Source organism: Entelurus aequoreus, linkage group LG13 (assembly GCF_033978785.1).
Source record: "Entelurus aequoreus isolate RoL-2023_Sb linkage group LG13, RoL_Eaeq_v1.1, whole genome shotgun sequence".
Classification (NCBI taxonomy): domain Eukaryota; kingdom Metazoa; phylum Chordata; class Actinopteri; order Syngnathiformes; family Syngnathidae; genus Entelurus; species Entelurus aequoreus.
Window position 1 is genome coordinate 7444436 of NC_084743.1, and position 9917 is coordinate 7454352.

Sequence of the window (9917 nt, forward strand, 5' to 3'; positions counted from 1 at the left end):
TTCTGTGTGTGTCGGCCGCCACGGCACAACGGCTGGAAAACCTTGCGGTTATGGGGGTTCACCAACCATTGTGAGTGGCGGACAAGGGCGTCCCTCTTGGTGGAGGGCGGGTCTCTCAATGAGCAGACCCTGGCCCTGACCAACTGATCATTCAAGTTGGGGTTCTTGCGGTAGGCCGGCACCACATAGCGACCAGGCAGCCTCCCACTACTCTCCACAAAGACCCGGAAGTGGTTTTTGACCTTCCAGGCGGCCCGCGCAGCCGAAGGAGAGTAGGTGGTGATCAGAGGAATCATGTCTGTCCCAGGGGGAGGTCCCCTAGGGTCCAAGAAGCCCCTCAACTGCCGTCTGAGGAAGGACCTGGAATAGCCCCTCCTCATCAGAGCAGAAAAGAGGGTCCTCGAGGCCCCCAGGAAGTCCTCCCGTCTGGTGCAGATACGATGAAACCTCAATAATTGGGATTTCACCAACCGCGTGGGGTGGAAGCTGCTTCTGTAAAGGAGCGCATGGGTGTCGGTCTCCTTGAAGAACACCCGGATGTCCAAGTGTTGCGTAATAGCAAAGTCGGGACCCTTGAATGTAGTGGTGTCCAAAAAGTCGACAGAAGTACTGCTAATGGTCGACTTGATGGTGATATTTTTGTTGTGAGTGTTAAGCGTGTTCAGAAACACGCTGAACTCCTCACTGGAATGCGTCCAAACACCCCAGATGTCATCCAGGTACCGGAAATAATAAAGGGGACGTTTTGGGCAGGCGGCCAAAGCAGAGGTCTCCCACTCTGCCATAAAAATGTTGGCATACGCCGGTGCAAATTTCTTGCCCATGGCAGTGCCCTTAATTTGGAGGTAGAAACGACCGTCAAACTCAAAGTCGTTTCTCCTCAAATTAATTTCAAGGAGCTGTAGAATCTCCTTCTCGGGCCTGCTGACGTCGCGGTACTTGTAGAAGACATTTTTGACAGCCTGAATACCCTCATGGATGTCCATGTTTGTATACAGGCTGTCAATGTCTATGGTGAACAGGATGGCATCTGGGGGAATGTTCACATTCTTGATTTTATCTATAAAATCATAGGTATCTCTGAGGTAGCTGTCGTGCAGAACGGAGAGCGGAGTTAAAAAATGGTGGATAAACTCTGCCGTTCTGTACGTCTCGCTGCCGCAGTCAGACACAATGGGGCGGCCCGGAGGGATCTCGTGGGGCTTGCTCCACTTGTCTGGATCACGCTCCCCCATGAGATACCTCTGTTGTTTAAAATTTATACATTTTTTGAGGCGAAGATTATCCACAATCTTGCCTACCATGGGGATGGTCTGGGGATAAATTGGTTCCGGCAGTGGTTTGTAATACGTCATGTCACTCAACTGCCGGGAACCCTCCCATAAATATTGTGACCTGTCAAAAATGACAACAGCACTCCCCTTGTCAGCTGGTTTGATGACAATGTGCTTGTTTCTTTTTAGATTTTGAAGGGCCTCAACTTCTTCCCGTGTCAAATTGGGAGCGACCGCAGGTGCGCAGCCCGAACCGGACACGGAAAGCCCATCGGACCGGACCATAGCCTGGAATTCCGGAGGCATAAGTCCAGGTGAGGACTCCCAGCCGGAGCGGGCTGTGAAAGGTGTGGGTCCTGGAGAATCTTGACGCTCACGTCTATGGTAGCGCTGGAGGTCAAATTGAAGTTGATGATGCCAGTCGCTACTGAGATTAGTGGAAGGAATAAAGTTGAGGCCCTTATTAAGGAGGGAGATGTGTGACGGGGTTGGCGTGAAATTACGGGCCAAATTTATCACGTTCTTATTACCCCCCCGAACCAACGGGATTATGGGGATGCCAAGTTTCAAAACTCAAGCCAGTGCTTGAGCATCAACTTGGCAGTGTCCTGAGTCCAGTGGATCAGGTCAGGTTGGGTCTCGAAGTCCCGGCCGTCGAGAGCCGGGATGTGAGCGTAATTGTTCCTGATGCAAAGATTCAGCAGCCCAAGGTTGGCTTTTTGCTCAGCGGGCAGAGCTGCCGAAAAATTGATCAGGGGGATTAGCACTCGGGCCCGTGGGAAGGTAAGCGCGGCTGCCCTGAGTGCCCCTTGAAGCTGCTTAATAGCAGTCTCCTTCACTTTCTGCTCATGATGATGGATCCCAAAGGAAAGTACCAACACTTCCACCGGGACAGCAATTATGGTTTTGCGCAGGATGGCCTCCGCGTGTCGAAAATTGGCGTCCGGGTAACTATCGATCTGAAGGTCGTCGATATAAAAAGGAGGAAGATGAGAGAGATTGCAGTCGCCGATCATCAAGTACTTCTTGGTGGCCGACAACTTCCAATCCATCATCCTCCTCTGAGAGCCCATATGTCTAGTGGGTCTACGGGGGGAGGAGTGGGTAGCATCCTCTACCAACTGGACACAATCTGAAATAGACAGTGGAGTACCTGGGACCAAAGGCTCCCCATGTGGATTCTTTTTTAGTGTCCCGGGGAACAAATGTGACCAATCGGGGGACTCCTGAGGAAGCATCTCCCCAGGGAGCGTCTTCCGCAAAAGGTATGAAGGTGAGTCTTCACAGTCCTCCCTAGGGGTCCCGGAAAGTGTGGGCCCCTGTGGTGAAAATTCACCTTGTGGTGTCGTCTCATCTTCCATGTGAAGCTGGAGCGGGGATGAGACGGGGGTGGCGGCGGCCACAGGAGAGATGCTTGGGGACATCATCGAAGCAAGATCCTGTCCCTGTTCCTGGTCCTGAAGATCAATGAGGAGGGGCGAATGAAGCGTGGGCCCCATTGGTGAGTAACCGTAGTACTCAGTCTGAGTGGGGGTCTCCTGGGTTTTACTTTCCCCGGAGACTGTGAACCCACTTGTGGGGGTATCCTGGGTGTTGTTTTGCCCAGAGACTGTGGACCCACGTGGTGATTCATCGTCGTCCTCGGTCTGAGTGGGGGTATCCTGTGTGTCTTGTCTTGCAGGTGATCCCAGAGGAAGTAGCCTGCGGCGTGCAGGAATGGGCCGGGTCGGGAGATCCTCACCGATGCTGTCTTTGGCGGGTCTGCTGTCCGGAGCTCGGCGCGTGGTCATCCTCTGCTCCTTGGGAGGTTCCGCCACTGCAGGAGTCGGCGGCCGGCGAGGAAGGAAGATGGGGGCCATCCGGATTGGAGGGATTGCTGGACGGTCCGCCTCGGGAGACCAATCTGGGGCGACAGCGTCGGTGCTGGTAGCCACCGAAGCCCGAGTGACTATCTGAGCTGGGGGGCTTCTTGCCTGTACCAAGTCAGGAGCCCCAACTAGGCCCATAGGGTCAGTGAGGGTACCCACCGATACCAGGGTGGTAGTCTGGACCGGTATAGACCGGGCCGGGTGTACCACCTCCGGTGCCGGGGTGGCAGTCTGGACTGGTAAGGGCTGGGCCGGGCGTGCCCCCCCAGCGTTGACAGAGGGGTCGGCAAAGGCTGCGACAATGAGGGCCTCGGCCTGCTTGAGGGTGTCCCCCAACACTCTTTTCCCCAAGTGTTTTTTTGCCCATGTAACAGCCAGCTCAAAAGCGGGTCTCCAATTCTCGTGAATAAAATTGGTTATCTTGCCCAATTCTTTTTCCAGAGTGTCATTGTAATGTTCTCTTAAAATTTCGACAGTTGTTGATGCCCAAGTATTGGCATTGGCCCTGATCAAAACCTCAATATCAATGTTGGTGACCGCTGGTTTAATCATAGTGGCCAGCGTCTCCCGCATTTTTATTATGGATTGGGGGTAAGTGTCTTTAGTAACATTGATAAGGTGATGTGTGATTTTAACAATGTTATAAAAACACTGGGCTTTTAAATTCCCCTCCATGGAAATTGGGGAATTGTCCGGGGGTGCCTTCTTCCGAGAAGCGTTCTGTTGCTTCATGCCCTTTTTGCCCTTCTTCTTGGGACGGGGAGGAACGCGGGGACGTCTTTGAGGTGAATATTCAGGTAAGAAATATTGCCTTGAAGGTACAAAGTCCCTGTCTCTGCTGGAATATTGACGTGGCCCCTCCCTCCTGGAAGAGTCCTGGCGCCTCCCGAGTGGACGAGGAGGATTGCGGGGACGTCTTGGAGGTGAAAAATATGGTCTCAAATGTTCAGGAGAGTGATGTCTTGAAGGCACAAAGTCTCTGTTATTTTGTGCTGGGCGTGTGTTCCACCCATCATTCCACTGGGGGGCGCTGGCGCGCTCCTCTTGGAATCCGTCTTCAAAATGGCGGCGTGTCTGCGGGTAGGGGTGAACGGGAAGGGAAATGAGGTATCCCCGTACCACATCCGCATAAGTCATTGGGGGCTGCTGCTCGTACGGCTCAGGAAAATTATCCTCATAATCATAATAATCCTGATGGTCATCATAATGGTCCTCTTGATAAGTAGGCCACTCTGGAGGCGCAGCCTGCTGTCCCGGTCCGCGCCTTCGCCCCGACCAACCAGGAAGCCGTGCACCATCGTACCATCGTGACATTATTTAAAATTTTAATTTTAATGCCGCTGGTGTAGATGATGGTGAAAATGGTTTGCGAAACAAGGATGTGTTCGCTTTGTAAAAACAAAAATTGTCTTTATCCGTTCTTTTTGTAAAAAAAGAAGAACGGAGTGCTCGTGGGCGGGACTTCCGCCGGGGTCAAAGGGAGCACTTCCGGTCTATGGCTGATAGCATTTAGCAAGCAACCGATGTCTTTGGTTGCAAAAATATGCTAAACATTGCGCTAATAAGCCACCGGAATATATCGTGAATAATCATAGCACATGTAGTATCAAAAATAGGCTGTTTATGTACAGAAAATAGCGACTAGAGGAACGAAAGCGTCGCTCCTCGCCCAGGCCAGCTGGACTAGGTAAGTAAACAAACAGAGAAAAAATACTACAATGTGTATAAAAATATGAAAATTAGAAAAGAAGTATATTTACATGAAACGAGTCAGATGGCAACGTTTCAGTAGAATACCTTCATCAGGCCTGACTCCTTTGTAAAGAGTTAGCAGGTTAGCACGACAGGTAGGCTAAGGTCAGCCTTTTAACCTTGCCGTTTGCAAGAGGTAGTGCAGTCGTAAGGTGTCAATAGCCGTAAAACATTCAAATAAAGGGGTGGGGTCCACGTCATACACAAGTTGGCCTTCAAAATAGAAGTTTTGACCCAAACACAAGTGAAGAACAATGACAATAACAATTAGACCCACTGAAGCCCAAGGATGCTATTGCACAAACTTGTCTGCTAGAACAATAACATGAAGGAATAAACATAGTTATTGACATATAATGTATGATATAATACAATATAATATGATATAAATTATATAATATAATATAATTTATAAACAATAAACAAACACAAGGACATTCAGGGTGAAATAATACACGCCTCTCACGGTTTATCAACGCCCAGACACCTGCTAAGTTTTCCTCTGCTTTTGCTGCCGCCCAAAACATCAGGGCAGGTGAGATGCTGTCATCAGACCCAGAGGAGCTTACGTCCGTGTTCAACTCCACCTGCCTTTCTGTTCTGGACTCTATTGCCCCTCTCAAGTTGAAAAAGCCCAAACCCAAGACCATGGCTTGGCTCAATGAGACCACCAGAGCAGAGAGGAGAGCATGGAGACAGGCGGAGCGGAGGTGGAAGAAAGATGGTCTGCAGGTCTCTCTTGAGATACTGAGGGACAGACAGAAGAGCTACCACCGGGTGGTTAAAGCTGAGAGAGACAAGTTCTTTGCCAGTCTCATTGCAAATGCTCCAAACTCCAGAATTCTATTCAAAACCATCAATTCTGTGGTGTCCCCCCCCACCACTGTTATCCAGGATGCATCCCCTACAAAGTGTGAAGAGTTTCTGTTGTTTTTCTCAGATAAAGTAAACACCATCAGAAGTAACATCCCACCTCCCACCCGGGACTTAGCTCGTACTCTGAGTTGCTCATCCACTTTCTCCATGTTCAGCCCCATCTCCCTTTCATCCCTCTCTAAGATGGCCGCCGCCTTGAGACCCGCCACATCCCCTCAGGACCCCGTCCCTGCCCTCCTCCTTAAGGAGGTTTTTGATGCAGTAGGTCCCCACATCCTGTCCATCATCAACTGTTCCCTGGCCACAGGTATAGTCCCATCATGCCTAAAAGAAGCAGTAGTCCAACCCCTTCTTAAGAAAGCCAACCTAGATCCCACTCACCCCAGCAACTACAGACCCATCTCAAAATTACCATTTCTGTCTAAACTGTTAGAAAAGGCCATCCTCAGTCAGCTGCAGCCCTATCTCCAACACAACAACATACTGGAAAAATTTCAGTCCGGATTTAGGGCCGGCCACAGCACTGAGTCCGCCCTCTTGAAGGTATTAAACGACCTTCTCCTCATCACTGACTCTGGGAAATGTGCTGCACTGGTTCTCCTGGACCTCAGTGCAGCGTTCGATACTATAGACCATACTGATCTCCTGGACCGCCTCCAACATGGGGTCGGCATCACCAACACAGCTCTGTCCTGGTTTACGTCATACCTCAACAACAGAACCTTCTCTGTGAACATAGCAAACCATTCCTCCCGCTGTGTCAACCTCACCTGTGGGGTCCCCCAGGGCTCAATACTGGGTCCCATCCTGTTCTCCATCTACATGCTCCCCCTCAGCCAAGTCATTCATCGCCATAAAATTTCCTTTCACTGCTACGCTGATGATACTCAAATCTATCTTCCACTCAAGACAGATGATCCCTCTGGGCTGGACCTTTTGAAAGACTGCTTGCGGGACATAAAGGAGTGGATGTCACAAAGCTTCCTGCAGCTCAATGACACCAAGAGTGAAATTCTTCTGTTTGGCAACTCCACCTCGGTCAGTCAGATCAGAAAGAATTTGGGAAGTTTGGCCACTCTTGAAAAACCCCATGTCAAAAACCTCGGGGTCATATTCGACCCAGACCTCAAGTTTGACAAACAAGTGAAATCTGTGGTGAAATCCTGTTTTTTCCAACTACGCACCATAGCCAAGATCAAGTCTTTCCTCTCCCCCAGTGACCTACGGAGGGTCGTGTTAATGCTTATTTTTTCTAGACTGGACTATTGCAATGCCCTTTATGCTGGGGTCACCAACAAGACCATCCATAGCATGCAGCTAGTACAAAATGCGGCTGCCAGGCTGGTGACAGGCGCAAAAATGAGGGAACATATTTCTCCCATCCTCTCCTCCCTTCACTGGCTCCCAGTGAAGCGTAGAGTGAAATTTAAGATCGTCATGTTCGTCTTCAAAGCGCTCAATGGTCTCGCCCCAGCTTATATTAAAGATCTCCTGGACCAACCCACCAGCTCCAGGCTGGGTCGTTGCCTTAGATCAGACAACCAGATGACCCTGAAGGTCCCACGGTCAAACCTAGTGACAAGGGGAGACCGTGCTTTCTCAGTGATGGCACCTAGGTTGTGGAATAAGCTCCCCCTGAGTATTAAGTCCGCCACCACTCTGGACTCTTTTAGAGCACGGCTTAAAACTCACCTTTTTACCGCAGATGACTTTTAATCTATGTTTTCATTGTGAGTCTTAAATGTTTAGTTTAGATTCCTTTGTGTGTCTCAGTCTCTGTTTCTGTTTTTTTTTGTTTCTCCAGTCGGGCTGCGCCCCGGGCTGATGTAACAGTTGGTTGGGGGGCGCATAATAAATGAAAATAACATAACATAACATAACATAACAAAAAGCACCTTGTATTTGTAACCTAGGGCTTCAGTATTGAGGAGAGTCAGCAGAGGATGTTCCCTGTAACCTCCAATTGTGATGCTCTGAATGTATGTGTGTGTGTATGTGACACCATGCTCCGGTGAGGCTTTTTACACCTTGTTGAATACCTGTCTACTTCTGTTCTGATAAACAGGTGTCAGGTCCAAGGGGTCCAAATGAGGAAAAGCGAGAGCCGTAAGAGGATTGGAGGCACTGGCTGATTAGGTTTATGGTAAGGATTTAGGGTTAGGGTTAGGGTTAGGGTTAGGGTTAGGGTTGGGGTTAGGGTTAGGGTTAGGGTTAGGGTTGGGGGAGGGGTTAGGGTTAGGGTTAGGGTTAGGGTTAGGGTTAGGTTTATGGTAAGGATTTAGGGTTAGGGTTAGGGTTAGGGTTGGGTTAGGGTTAGGGTTAGGGTTAGGGTTAGGGTTAGGGTTAGGGGTTAGGGTTAGGGTTAGGGTTAGGTGTTGGGGGGTTAGGGTTAGGGTTAGGGGGAGGGAAAAGGGAATATGCGGTGTCCGTCTACAGCCTGCCAGAGTGACCCCACACCCAGAGCACACCCCCCCAGGGGACCCCAATCAGACAACGCCGAGAGTGGTGTCAGACACATCAACCAATTTCTTCATTATTTTTGTAAACATGCGACGCGTTTCGGCCTGTTTGGCCTCATCAGGCATGTAAAGCTTCCACATTTGAGGTCTCCAGCAAGATGGCCACCTCATCCGCTGGAGTCTTTTTCCAAATGGAGCTGTGGAAGGGGGAGGATTTTACTAGAGCTCTGCAGGGGGCGGGGCTACAGCTCACACCTGCAGTCGTTTAGTCTGCTCGTCAGAGAGCCGAGGAAGAAGCCAGGTGTGGGAAAATCAATCCAAAATAAGACAATAATCACACCACACACTAAACTAAACAAATCACTGCAAAGTATATACAGGGTTAGGGTTAGGGTTAGGGTTAGGGGTTAGGGGTTAGGGTTAGGGTTAGGGTTAGGGTTAGGGTTAGGGTTAGGGTTAGGGTTAGGGTTAGGGGTTAGGGTTAGGGTTAGGGTTAGGGTTAGGGTTAGGGTTAGGGTTAGGGTTAGGTTGTAGAGGGTTATGGTTAGGGTTAGGATTAGGGTTAGGGGAATGGGACAGGAATTAGGATGGCACGGTCCAATCAACAACCCGCCAGAGTGACGCCCCCACCAGACGCACACCCCCCAAGGACCCCGAACGGCAAGCGCCGAGTGTGGCGTCAACACCGTCAAGTCTTAAAAATCACACTACGTACGTTTCGGCCTATATGGCCTCATCAGGTGTGAAACTTTAAAAACTTTGGCTTCATTACTTCTCCTAGATCAGTTGTCCCCTCAACTGCTGGAGGTAAAATGAGCCGCGAATGCAAAAAGAGGTTTTAAAGGAGCTAGCAGGGGGCGTGGCTTATGCCCTCAACTGCAATGAATCGCTCCGAGTGTTTGCAGGTGGCGATTGCTCACAGCTGCAATAATCACACTCCACAGACATGGACAAGTCTTTGGTGCAAAATAACACCAAAAAATATATTCACTCAAAAGGTAAGTAAAGATAAAAGTGGTCCAGGCCAGCTGGACTCAAAAGCACTGCACACAGGTAAGTAAATAAATCACAGCACACAAATAAAGAAGTATAAATCACTTCAAACGAAATCAAGATAGGGTTAGGGTTAGGGTTAGGGTTAGGGTTAGGGTTAGGGTTAGGGTTAGGGTTAGGGGTTAGGGTTAGGGTTAGGGTTAGGGGTTAGGGTTAGGGTTAGGGTTAGGGTTAGGGTTAGGGTTAGGGTTAGGGTTAGGGTTAGGGGTTAGGGTTAGGGGTTAGGGTTAGGGTTAGGGTTAGGGTTAGGCATAAAGAAAAAGAGTTGGTTAGGGTTAGGCATAGAGAAAGAGAGTTGGTTAGGGTTAGGGCTAAGGGTGGGGGTGGGGCGATAGAAAAGAGCGAAAAAAAAGAATAAGAAGGGTGTGCACGGTCCGCCTATGGCCCAGCGGGCTCGCACTCACGCCTCATTGAGCCCCCCCCCGGGTGTCTAGTACCCAGTCTGTGGATCCAGAGGCCTTCCGCCCGCCTCCGTTGGGTGGCACTCCATCTGGAGTTGGCTTGGACCACACACGCCCGGACAGAAGCCCACCCGTGCCGGATAAAGTGTTGCACAAGGTAGGTGGTGGTGTTCTTCTGCCGGACAATGTTATATTTATGTTGGTGGAAACGGGTGGCGATGGTGTTGCCCGTTT